The 13,117-nt window shown below is 38.4% G+C and overlaps 3 long non-coding RNA genes across 3 annotated transcripts; 1 reads left to right on the top strand and 2 right to left on the bottom strand.

The window, feature by feature from the left end:
- Positions 1-303: 303 nt before the first annotated feature.
- On the bottom strand, positions 304-2,920 carry LOC146891827 (uncharacterized). Its single transcript, XR_015734738.1, has 2 exons — positions 2,523-2,920; positions 304-1,405 (listed from the first exon to the last, which is right to left on the bottom strand). It is a non-coding gene; the product is annotated as an uncharacterized LOC146891827 (long non-coding RNA).
- On the top strand, positions 1,230-12,478 carry LOC146891825 (uncharacterized). The gene is made up of 3 exons (XR_015005436.2): positions 1,230-1,557; positions 9,590-9,741; positions 11,801-12,478. It is a non-coding gene; the product is annotated as an uncharacterized LOC146891825 (long non-coding RNA).
- On the bottom strand, positions 4,440-9,726 carry LOC146891826 (uncharacterized). The gene is made up of 3 exons (XR_015005437.2): positions 9,635-9,726; positions 9,044-9,157; positions 4,440-6,937 (listed from the first exon to the last, which is right to left on the bottom strand). It is a non-coding gene; the product is annotated as an uncharacterized LOC146891826 (long non-coding RNA).
- Positions 12,479-13,117: the final 639 nt, after the last annotated feature.

Here is a 13,117-nt window from a genome sequence, read left to right as displayed (position 1 = left end):
AGGTGACCAAGCTGGAAGGACAAGCCCCTTTACCCACTGAACACTTACTCCCAAGCACACTTATCACCTTTTATGATTTAAAAAATGCTGGCCTGTCCCAGCAGGCTCACAGAGCAGCCGCTAGTCCAGCAGAGACAGCTGTGGGTCCCTGCAAGATCCCCAGGGGCCATGTGAACAGGTAGCGAGCTCACAGAGCAGGTGGGAGCACGTCCTGGGCAGACTGGTCCTCCCATGCAGCCAGGAGAGTCAGCCAAGAGGGCGGGTGAGCAGGTGGCAGATAAAAGATTTACAAGACATAGTAAATAGACACAAAGCTGAACATTTATTACTTAAAGGAGAGAGAGAGAGAGAAAGACAGTGAGACATCGAGGAGACACGTGTGCACACTCCAAGAGAGAAAACAGAAAGAGGTCAATCTGGCGACCAGAGGTCAGAAGTCACTGGGAGTGGGCATGGTTTGCCCCTTAAAGGTACCAGAGACCAAAAAGAATAGCATTCCAAGATCCTTTTTATAATAAAAAGCAGGACATTAGACACCACAGTTTGAAGGAATTAGGGCAGTGAATTCTCAAGACTGCTTCTCACTGATTTGTGGGCGTCGTTTTTGGGCGGGGGGGGGGGGACCCGAGAGAAGGCTTGGTGCTGGTCACATTCTGGCATAGGTGGTCTCTGCTCCCGACAGGTGTCTGTGGCATAGAAATATCGGGTGTCCCTTATACCTGGTTAGGGTATTGGCAGAACAGAGGAGAAAGTTAAATTAAGGAAAAAAAATTTTTAGGGCCAGGGAATTGAGGGGGATGTATCTGACCTGTTTACGGTGGATTCTTTAATTCGGCTCCCAGGAACTCACAAGAACTCCTTGGGTTTGTAAAAACAGAAGTTTTAGACATATATATTGTATAATGACTGTGACATATTTTTGTACAATGAAAAGTATTTTTTATTTGGTGAGGCAACCTAACAAAACCTCTCAGCTATCAAACTGTCAGAGATCTTTGAGAAGGATAAGATTTTACTTGAGTTACTGATTAAAAAATGACAGCTTACTTGGTTGTCACCCAGAGCTACTCTTTTGGGTCCTCCATGGTTGCTGAAGGTTGCATTTGACCTTTGCTGTTTAGCGCAGGGTCTGATAGGCTTCAGAAGATCCTGTGGGCTAAGAAACCTGTAGGAAGGTAGGCCTACCTTGACCTGGGCAGGTAGGCTGTCGATTCCAGTGATTCTGTCCATGTCTGCAGATCTTCAGTTTAGGTGAAAGGCAGTTTCACCCAATGTTCAGCATTTGGCAGTCGAAGTGAACTGCAGATGAACATTTCTCTGCAACTGCAGATGGACTTTGTTCTGTGCTCATTTCTCTTCTGTCTTCTTGGAGGAAACAGTGCTGCTGCTAGGAGCCAACCTGTCTCTTTTTGTTATGAAAAGTTTTTTAATAATTAAATATTTAAATATCACATTCCCCAGATCTCTGAGAAGTTGAGGCTGTTTATTAGGTATAGCTGCAGTATAGAATCTGTCTGGAAGGTTGGGTCTGAACTTAACTACACTGGCTCTTAACAGGTAAGATTTACATTCTTAAAAAGGCAGAGGGAAGAAAAAAACTGTTTGTAACAGCTTAATATTAAATATAAGGCATTTTTGTAAGAGAGTTAAAAGTACATACCAGTTTAAAATATGAGATTTATGATTTTGTAGTCTGAAATGAGATGTAATGAACAATTATTATATATAGAAAGAATGAAGAGGAATTGGGCAACGTGCATGCTTTCCACTGGCCCTATCAAAAGCATGTCACTGTGCAAAACACCTGTAGCAGAGTTAACGAGAGGATTTCAGTGAACACCGGGGAGGGGGAGAAAGGCAGGGCATAGATAAGAATGGGAGAGCTTGGTTACGTGACCTGGCTCTCAGCCAAGACGGCAGGAAAGTCACCTGACTCCAGTCAACATGGCAGCAGCCACGTGTTGTGGGAAAAAAAGTTACAATTTTTGAGCTGTAAGGATTTTAAGCTTAATGAGAGGGACATAAAGTCATGATCTGCTCTGTTGCTGAGCCACGGGAGGTGTGTGGGGGTTGGCAAAAGGCTGGAACCGAAAAACTGCACCATGCCACAGCTGGAATGGAAAACCCGGCTGAAATTTTAAAAACTGGGGAGCCCGTTGCTATCCAGAGCCAGAATCGTGAAAACCCACACAAACAGAACGAACACCCAGGACCACGTGGACGAGCGTCCTTGTCTTTGATCCACGGGTGGGGTGTTACGGGCCTAGCTGGATCTGGGCAGGTTACTCAAAAACCAGAGTCCAGGCTGCTCCGTAGCGGTGGTTATGACGAGAGAAGAGAAAAGGGAAAGAAAAGAAGTGAAAATGAAAAAAGATAAAGAAACTGAGGACCTGGTCCCCAATCCAATGCACTGCACGGGAAGTGTGCAGTGCTAATGCAGGCGGACCAACCCCCGGGGTCCGTCCAAACACAATTCCAGTAAAGGAAAGCAACCATCCACAGCAGAATGAGGAGCGACTCACCTATTGAAGCCGTCCGGGAAGCTGGTGGTGGGAGTGGAAAAAGAACCCGGTTCAGGATATCCAAGTCACGTCACCAATTTTATGATTTAAAAAATGTTGGCGTGACCCCGGCAGGCTCACAGAGCAGCTGCTAGTCTGGCAGAGACAGCTGTGGGTCCCTGCAAGATCCCCAGGGGCCATGTGAACAGGTGGTGAGTCACAGAGCAGGTGGGAGCACATTCCGGGCAGGCTGGTCCTGCCATGCGGCCAGGAGAGTCATTCCAGTGGGCAGGTGAGCAGGCAGCAGATAAAAGATTTACAAGACATAGTAAATAGACATAAAGCTGAACATTTATTACTTAAAGGAGAGAGAGACAGAGAGACAGAGAGACATAGAGGAGACATGTGTGCACACGCCAAGAGAGAAAACAGAAAGAGGTCAAGATGGTGACCAGAGGTCAGAAGTCGCTGGGAGTGGGCATGGCTTGCCCCTTAAAGAGACCAGAGGCCAAAAGGAATAACATCTCCTATTGCCCCTTTCTTTTTGAGCCAATATCACCTTGTACCCGGCCTTTAATAATTTAGTAGACTTGCATTTACATTCTGGTATTCTGGACATAAAAGGGTTCACAACCTTTTCTTGTCCTCAAAAGAGACATTTTAAGGAAACAAAACCGAACCAACATATGAGTAGGAGAGTCCAGTAAAAAATGCTTTTCAGTGCACAGGAGACAGAGAAAAAGAAAATGTCCGGTCAATCCATGGAGAAAGCATTGCGTCTCAGATCTGACTGACATGTCCTTTGAGCTGTGTTTTAAAATATCAGATGTCTGTTCTGCTTCCAAGTGTCTTTCCTGCCACCAGGTCAAGGAAAGTTCAGCCCATTGAGGCTTCACCAGGCTGATAGTTTGTTTTAATTCTGAGCTTTCTTTATTGTGACAACAAGAGTACTGGTGTGGAGGAGGAGCACAAGTCAGAAAGTCCAGAGCAAGGCAGAAACTTCACCCTGTCAGCTGCCTCTCCTTACAATGGGCTTGGATGCTTCTCGATAATCTGAGGTCTCACAGAAAGAGCAAAGGTGTCTTTGTCTTCCCTTCACTGAAAGCTAGCTGCAGAAGGCGTGTTTTACAAGAAGGAATGCAAGTCTTAAAAAGAGGAAAGGAACTGTTCATTTGTAGCTGCACTACTCATATGTGTTTGGCATTGAAAAAAATTTTAATAGATGGATTAAATATGATAGGAAACATTGAAGTGTGACAAAAGCAAATTTCTAATATTAGCAAGTGTGATATTCCCACTTCAGCACCAAATTTTTAAACTTTAGCAATTGTTAAATTCTCGAAAACTGGATTAGTCTAAATGACCATCCATTTATTTCTTTATTTTGCAATTTGTGTGTTAAATCCTGTATTATTTAAATTAAATTGCTAGCATTTTCTTGGTTATTTAAAACCTGCTAGTGTTGCCATATGTATGCAACTTAAAACCTTGTTCCTACAGAAAACTGAATTTTCTAACAGAACAGATACGAGGTTTCTAAACCTTTAAATGTTTATTTCTAAGAAGTATGATAAGAGTTGTAGATAATAAATATTTATTCATTAAAATAATAACTCTTTGATACATGGAAGGTGTGTGAAACATGTTTTGGAGGTAGAGGTCTGAATCTTATAATACTGAAATATTAATTTTCATTGTTGATAACCGATGAAACATTACAGTTTTTGCATCAACTGCTGCCTGTCAATAGAATGTGAAACAAATAATTTTGAGTGAGATCCACAAAATGTGGATCTCAGCACGGACTTGACAGGCCACCTTCTTGTCCAATTTATTCAATCCATTTGGTCTTGATGATGTGAGACACTCAAGCTGGCAGCTGGCAGTGTTTTGAGCACGTCCCAGTCTGCAGCTCAATCAGGTGCTATTTAGAATCCTGTTGTTCTGGATGTATGTGAGAGAAGGGTACTGTCACTTTCAATGTCTATGTAGAAAGGAGCAAAGTCAATGGATTTCTTGCAAAACTTTTTTTTTTATAACTTTCTCAGAACAGGTTTTGAATAGCTAATTGTATTCTACTACTCATTAGCAGAAGTGATGTCTTAGGTCAATGTGACGTAGCTCACCATTAGAGTATTTGTTCCTACAGGAGCCATCTACAATGCCTGGGATGATCACGGCAGAGAATCAGCTGCTATTCAGGGAAAAGTTAGTTGCCAAGAGTTGAAATTAAATGGTACCTTAGCTGTCTTTCAAATGGCATTTTAAAATTTTAATTTGTAAATTTCAAGAGATAGGAATTAAGAGAATTGTGCGATTGTTATCTACATGGCGTATTCTAAGAGCTTTCTACATGGAACTCTATTCTTAGGTTTATGTTAAAACTTCATAGACTCCATGTCATGCAAGGGTAGAAGATTTGTTCATTTTAGTAACATTAATTTCAAATATGGTATTTCTCTGTGAAATTCATTCATTACAATTTAAAAAATTAATTAGACCTTAGTTACTTTTTATTTACCTTAAAATACACATTCAGCAAGTGAAGAATAAGTGTTATGATTCCACTAAATTGCCCTGGCTTTTTCTGCATGCCATGCCACAATGTAGATATGAGGAGAGTCATATTTACAGGAGTCTTAATTATGAAATATGAATAATGTTTCTAGCTTTACTAAAAATACTAGCAATAAACTTTATTTTCTTACATGAAAAAAAAATAATATGAATACAGAATGTCCAGTAACTTCAAAGAACCTGGGACACATAAAGCAAGTGTTCAGTAACCAAATTAGCAAACAAGCACCTGGTTGTAATGAATTCCTAGGCTAGAGGTACCCGATCAAAATACTTAGTGTTCTAGCAGAACAAAGCACAGGGTGCTACAACAACAAATGAGGTCAGGAAACTGTCAAGAGAGGTAACTCTTTATACATATCTTGGAGGAGGCTGAAAGGAGAAAAAGCAAGGGAGGGAAAGGGTAAAGTAGGTGACAGACTGCAGATGAAGGGACCAACTTGGCCCAAGGCAAGCAAGAGACAGAGAAGCTTCGGAATTTGCATAGTAAAGATAAAGCAAAGTATGGAGCAGTGTTGATTCTGGTTGCATAAGTAAGAAAGCAGCATGAGATCTTTAGTATAATCATAACTCTTTTTCACTATTCAAATTTCTGCAATATAGGTTAAACATTTACCCCACATCTACAGCTCCAGCTAAGCAACATATTCCGTGTGAGAAATATTTATACACACACTTACAGACATCTCCCTGTATTTTTAGCAATTTTTTACATTAAAATATTAATTTAGTAACATAACTATACTGAGATTCAATATTATTCACTTCACATCAATTATAAGTCTTTCTTCCTCTTTATTCAATTAGCTTCCTAAGAATGTTCCCAAACAGGAGCACAGATCTGTCAGTAATACATGACCTCAGTACATATTGCCTTACAAGATCATTTAATTTGCTATAGGATTTTCCCCAGAAAGTGTTTTGTTCCTTCAGTTAACCTTTATTTGCTGTCATTCTCATAAGCCATGAATCATAATCAATGTGTGTCTTAAGTCTTCTTACCTAAGTGAATCAGCTAGGAAGATTTAACTCCTTCCTAACAGGAAAGTTTTCAGATGATCATTTCAGCCCAAATATCTTTGTGCCAGCCTTCTCTGCACTAACAGAACCGAGAGTTTTTACCATCTATATATCTGTCTGTCTATCTATCTATCTATCTATCTATCTATCTATCTATCTATCTATCTATCTATCTATCTACGTACTTATCAATTTATCTATCATCTAGTTATGTGCCTGTTATGGTCATTGAGAAAGACAAAATAAATCAATTTTATATATGCATATTAATAAAACAGACAAAAAGAAGAAATATTTATCATTGATCCTCTTTGGCTGGAGAATTTACACACACATGCATTAAAACATAAGATATAGGCAAATCATTGTGTATAAGGAAAAATTTCTCAATTCCAAGATGCAACATGGAAATTCAGGAAAGTCCATTCAATGACCTGGACCTGGAGGACTAATAATAAAGAATCTGCTGTGTAGCCATGGAAACAGGAGTACCAAGGACAGGAGACAATGGAGGTCCACATTTATTCAGCCCAACAGAGGAAAAGAAAGTCCAGTCCTTCTCCAACTCAGTATTGAATTCGGGATAATGCTGGTCTGATGCTCCCTCACATTGGGGAGAACCATTTCTCTTACTCTTTCCTATAATCCAAATGATTGTCTCTTCCGGAAACATCGTGCAACACACACAGAAATGTTTTCTCATATATCCTGGCATCTCACAGCATGAACCCAGAGTTTACCATCAAAATCTGTCATAGCAGTAGATACGTTTAACAGCTCAGATCCTGTGATGCAAAGGATTCTGCAACTTTGGAGATAACGAAGGATATCCAGTCTTCCTGCAACACAGTACACCATAGCATTTCATTAAAATGGAAGGCAACATCATTTAATGCTGCAGTATGGCAACAACACAAGAAAGAACAAAATCTTTTCACTGTGCTCACTGTTCCCCAGATAATGTCTCCAGCGCAAAGTTCAGATTTCACTGTTTACTCCACTTAGCAGCTCACTCAAGGTCTTGTTTTAAAATCAGACAAGTTCTCACTAATAGACTACTGTAAATTGGCCCTGTCTAATTTCAGGTCACATCAGAGTGATCTAACTCAACTTCAAAGCACAAAGGTAATTTGATACAAATTATACACAACTATAAATGCTTACATTGTACTGGCTGGGTTTATGTGTCAACTTGACACAAGCTACAGTCACCAGACGAAGCCTTGATAAAAACAATGTATGGAAGCAAACCAGGTGTAAGACATTTTCTCATTTAGTGATCAATGAGAGAGGACCCAGCCCTTGGTGGATGGTGCCATCCTTGGGCTATTGATCCTGGATTCTATAAGAAGGTGGACTGAGCAAGCAAGCCATGGAAAGCAAGCCAATAAGCAGCTCCCCTCCATGATCTCTGTATCCGCTTCTGCCTCCAGGGTCCTGCCCTGCCTGAGTTCCTGTCCTGACTTTCATCAGTGAGAACACCAATGCTGAAGTGTAAACCTAATAAAGTCTTTCCTCTTCAACTTACTTTTTGGTCATGCTGTTTCATGGCAGCAATAGAAACCCTAGCGAAGACATACGTCTACACAAGCCCCCAACATGTATGTACCAATTTCTTATTCTGTCAATGCAAGGTGACAGCATTTGTTAGTTTTTATTGAAGTGAACATAAATATACAAATATTATGGACTCCTGTCAAAGTGATTTTGTATATAATGTCTCTAGCAATATAGCTGTCATTTTTATAATACATTCTATGCATCTGTCTATCAGATTACTGGCAATTTGATATGGTCTCTTGATGAGGGCTGTTCTGGATAGTTTTGTGTCAATTTGACACAAGCTAAAATCATCTGAGAAGAGAGACTCAATTAAGAAAATATTTCCATAAGTGGGACTGTACAAAACCTGTAAGAAATTTTCATTATCAGTGACTGATGGGGGAGAGTTCAGGCAATTGTGGGTAGTGCCATCCCTGGGCTGGTAGTTCTAAGTTCCATAACAAAGCATGCTGAGCAAGCCATAAGAAGCAAGCCAGTAAGCAACACCCCTCCATGGCTTCCGTGTCAGCTCCTGACTCCAGGTTCCTCTCCTAATTGAATCTCAGCCCTGACTTCCTCCAATGATGAACAGTAATGTGGAACTCTAAGCCAGATCAACTCTTTCCTTCCCAGTTTGTTTTTGGCCATGTTATTTCATCAAAAGAATGAGAACTCTAATTAAGACAGGTATCGCTGACCTACTATTTTAGGCTAATTGTTTTTCACAGTGACATGCTCAACACCCCTCCTTACAATGCAAGTGTTGTGACACTTCCTGTGCCCTGGGAAGGACCTGCATCTAGCTCTAATTAGACACCTAATAAGTCTGAACATATATGTGTGCCCTTTGTTCATGTTTTAAGAAGAGCTTTTGTTTATTTATTCCTTGAAAATTCTGCCCTGTATTCTGATCAAGCCTACCCTCAGCTCCCACTGTCACTATGCCTCCGATAGCTCTAATATATTCCCCTGCCACCCTCATCTTGTCTCCTTCGTATTTCAATTTTTTAAACACATTTCATCCAATTAGTGTTGCCAGCTGGAATGTTAATTTATCTTGTTGGTTTCATCTTGTTCAGGTAACCATAGCTGCTGTGAGTTAATGTCATGTAAGAAGACAGTATTTTTCTAATGTAAGAGGAATGATTTTTAAATCATAGTAAACCTTTATGCATAAAATCTGGACAACATTTATTTTTCAAGAGGTCATTGCTTTAGAAATAACTTAAATTGGGAGAAAATGAATTATTTTATCAAATTAATGAACACTTTATGTCACTAATCTGAAACAACAATAAATATGAACTGAAGTTAATTGATGATTACTTATAATTTTCAGCTCATCGTTGCTTGCCTTCTTTCTAAAAATAAACTCCCAAATTGCATGAAAACTTACAACTTACTCTGACATTTGTGCTGCTTAAACATTTCCAGCAGTCTCGGTTGTGATTCCCATTGCACATTCACTTAGACCATGCTATAGCTGGATCAACTGAACCTGGATTGATTCCTAGTGCCTTTGGAAAACAGAAAGGCAGAAACATTATGTTTTGATTGAGAATCTTTGGTAAACTTGTAGGGATTATACCATGACATACTACATGCTAAATCATTTAAAAATATCTACAGTATAAATGATCTCTGGTAAACTTTTGTGGATTATACCATGACACATTACATGTGCAAACACTGAAAAAATGTCTACAGTATAAAAGATTGAACCTATACATACTTTTTCCTAAGAATTTCATACCACATATCTCATTGATGAGCACTGAAATTGAAGTGTGACTCAAATATTTGTGTGTGGAATGCCTGGTATCAAACCTGTGTAACAAAGGAATTAGCAACCTGCAGGAGATAGTCTCTAAGGGACAGAACTCCGACCACTGGAGGCATATCCCTGAATGGATGTGGGAACCATCAATCCCTTTCTTTTTGCTTTCCAGCTGTTATGAGTAAAGTCACCATATGTGTAAAATATTACCACATACCCAAAGCAGCAGGATCATGAAGTCATAGACAGAAACCTCTTCAAACATGAACCCAAAACACCCTTTGCTCCTGTAACTTCTCTGAAGTATCTGTCACATGATGTAAGGTAAGTTAATAAATATATCAAATTAAGAAATACCAACTGCATGAGACGACATTATAAAAATACATTACATCATACATTTATTTTTGTAATTAAGTACCTCTAAGTAACTTTTAATTAGTACTTCTAATGAGTTATAGTATTTATATTTTGTAAATAAAAATAATATATCCCCTACTATAAAATTATTCCTGATTTAAGAAGTAAGTCATTGTTATTTTTGATAAGAAAAGGGAAAAATGAAAATTCATAATAATAATGCTCATTTGCTTAATATTATATTCATAAAATATCTCACTTCACTCATTCCATTTATGTTACTTTCCTTGTTCAAAACCTAGGTTGCTCATAAAAATTGCTATATACTTACATATATGTTTACACATGCACATATGCAAGATCAAATTTGAACAATAGAAAGATATTCATAAATAAATGTTCTTTAAAAGAGAGTTTACAAAAGAAAAATATTCCTATGGAAAAATGTTCATCATCTCTAGCAATTAGGGATATATTCATTAAAACAATTTTAAATTTTTATCTTACCCCAGTTCAAATATCAAACATCAACCAAACAGCCTACAAAAATGCCGGAGGAGTGGGGAAAGTGACTCATTATTCACTGCTGATGAGATGGGATTGTAAACTGGTGCAGTCACTATGGAAATCAGTGCAGAGAGTTCTCAAAAAATCTAAAAATAAACATACTGTACGACCCAGCTACACCACTCGTTGGCGTATGAAAGGGTTGGGCCTCCTGCTATGCAGACACGTGCTCAGCCGTGTTTATTGATGCACTATGCACAACAGCCAGCACATTGAAACAAACTAAGTGTCCTTTAACTGATGGACGGTTGCTGAGATTGTGATAAATATACACAATGGGATGCTGTTCAGCCATGAAGAAAAATGAAATCTGACATTTCTGTGAGACACAATTTCAGAGCAAACTCTTGTTCTTCTTCCTCTCACAGTCTTTCCCTCTTCCCCAGTGTTCCCTGTGTCTTGGGTGCCCTAAAGTCTCACTAATATGGCTGCCTAAACACGAGCCAAATAAGAACAATAGATACTTTACAGTGGACAGAGGTAAGCCCAAAAGTCTGCAACCCTAACACAAAGACCGACAAACTTCTAAGGGATTCTGAGAGAGGAAGAAACAGTCTTCCCCAGGGAAGGACATACAGATTGATTAAACAATACCAAACGGTTAGCACAGAAAACACACATACAGCTAACATTCAGACCAAGCAGATTGTATTTAGAAATATAAATATTTTTGTAACAACAGTCAGCAAACAAAGAGAACATAAATTTGAAAGAGATCAAGGAAGAGGATGTGGAAGGATTTTGAAGGAGAAATGTTAAGGACAGGATGATTTGATTGTATTATGATTTCAAAAGGTAAAAGTAGTAGGAGAAAAGATGACTGCTCACTCACTTATACAGTCTCCTTGAGAATTTGACAATGTGTTCTTTACAAACTGAGTCTCTATACCAAATGTGGACTAATGACGAATCTACCTCCAATGCCAATATACTGACCTGATGCATTTTAAATGTGTGATTAGAAAGCATTGCTACAAACTAAACAGGTAAATTTTTTTACAGAACTTTGGTTGTTCCTCAGCTCACTAAGAGACCAATTAGGTAGGAAAAAGTCACAGAGTAAGATTGTTCCAATGTACAACACTATGCAGTAAGGGGGTTATGCCTCAACCACATTAATACAGCATTTTAACATTCTGTGAACTCTAGCAATAAAGAGAAGCAGATCATAGGCTGAGTGCCAAAGTAAATATTTTATTTCACTTTCCTTTGGAAAACATCTTTCAACTGACATAGGTGAAACTCCCTGTTATTCCACCACTTTAATTCTGAGACTGAAGTTAGCATCTCTAGCAGTAAGCGATCAGGTGAGGTGAGGAAGAGTGTGGTACCGAGAATCGCTTTCTGTTTCTTCATCTCCATCTTCTGGTCATCATATTTGCACCTGAATGACAGCTTTTTTTTAGCAGAAAAAAATCTGAAAGATATTTTAATTTTCTTTTGGTTTTGTTTTAAGAAACAGGAGGAAGAAGAAAGAAGGAGTGAGGAAGGAATCATGAAACTGTCTGTACAGAATGCCATCCAACTAAGGCCATTTCACCAGACTCTCATAAAACCTGAAGTTAAATAGCAGAGGAGAGAAAATTCTATATGGAGAAAACTGAAAATATTTTTCTAACAGGATCAACTTTTTAAAAATAATGTGCTTTTATGGGTTAAGGGCCAGTTATTTTATTCTATGGCCAGTAAATTAAAAAGATAACTTGTCACATTTTCAACTTACCCATTTTCACTATGTTTAGTGAGGTATATAAGTTCTATAAATTAATGGGTCTCATTTTCATACTGCATCAGTGCATTTTGATTTTTAATCACTTATACTATCCTAGACTATTTCCATTGTCTTTGTATCTTTTCTTCTTTTCAAATATCTCCACTTCTTTATTTAAAAAAATAATTTTATTGAAAAGTATATTTAACTATATGAAGAATTTTACTTCTTTTTACCTATATCACCATGTCTCATCTTCTCTCCTCCAACTAAAACCATTCTTCACTTCATTTTTAATATTCCAATGTCTGTATTTTATCTGTGAAACTATCTAGTGTATTCTCCAACACTTGAAAAGTGAAACAAATAAACCCAATCACATTAGTAATTATATCCAAATAAAGTCTTAATTGTTTTGTGACATATTTATCTTTTTTATTTTATTGATCTTTATTGATCAATATGTAATCTCTACATTTTTCTCTGTTCCCCTCCCTGCCTTGCCTTTCCCCTCCTCTTCAACTTTTCCCCAAGGTCCCCATGCTCCCAATTTACTCAGGAGATATTGTCCTTTTTCCTATTTCCCATGTAGATTAAATCTATGTATGTCTCTCTTAGTGTCTTCATTGTTGTCTACTTTTTCTGGGATTGTGATCTGTGGGCTGTTTTGTTTTTTTGTTTTTTTGTTTTTTGCTTTATGTTTAAAAACCACTTATGAGTGAGTACATGTGATAATTGTCTTTCTGTGTCTGGGTTACCTCACTCAAAATGGACATATTTATCTAGATTAGGAAAACTTGCTTGACATTCAAGAGGACAGACGGATCACTGGGACTTGGTGGCTGCCAACCTTCCTCCAGTTTCAATGAGAGACTCTGATTCATATGAATAAGGTGGAGAGCAACAACACAGGGATCTAATGCACACCCCTGGCCTCTACATACATGTACAAGTGTGCACACCCACAGGTATGCAAATGCCTGTGTACAGCATTTACATATATGCTCATAACTAAATAAATAGCAAAATTGTAGCTCTTTAATGTAGTCATCCTAAAGAGTT

This window comes from Myodes glareolus, chromosome 13 (assembly GCF_982192425.1).
Source record: "Myodes glareolus chromosome 13, mMyoGla1.1, whole genome shotgun sequence".
Classification (NCBI taxonomy): Eukaryota; Metazoa; Chordata; class Mammalia; order Rodentia; family Cricetidae; genus Myodes; species Myodes glareolus.
The sequence above is the reverse complement of the archived record's forward strand: the minus strand, read 5'-3'. Positions and strand labels throughout refer to the sequence as shown.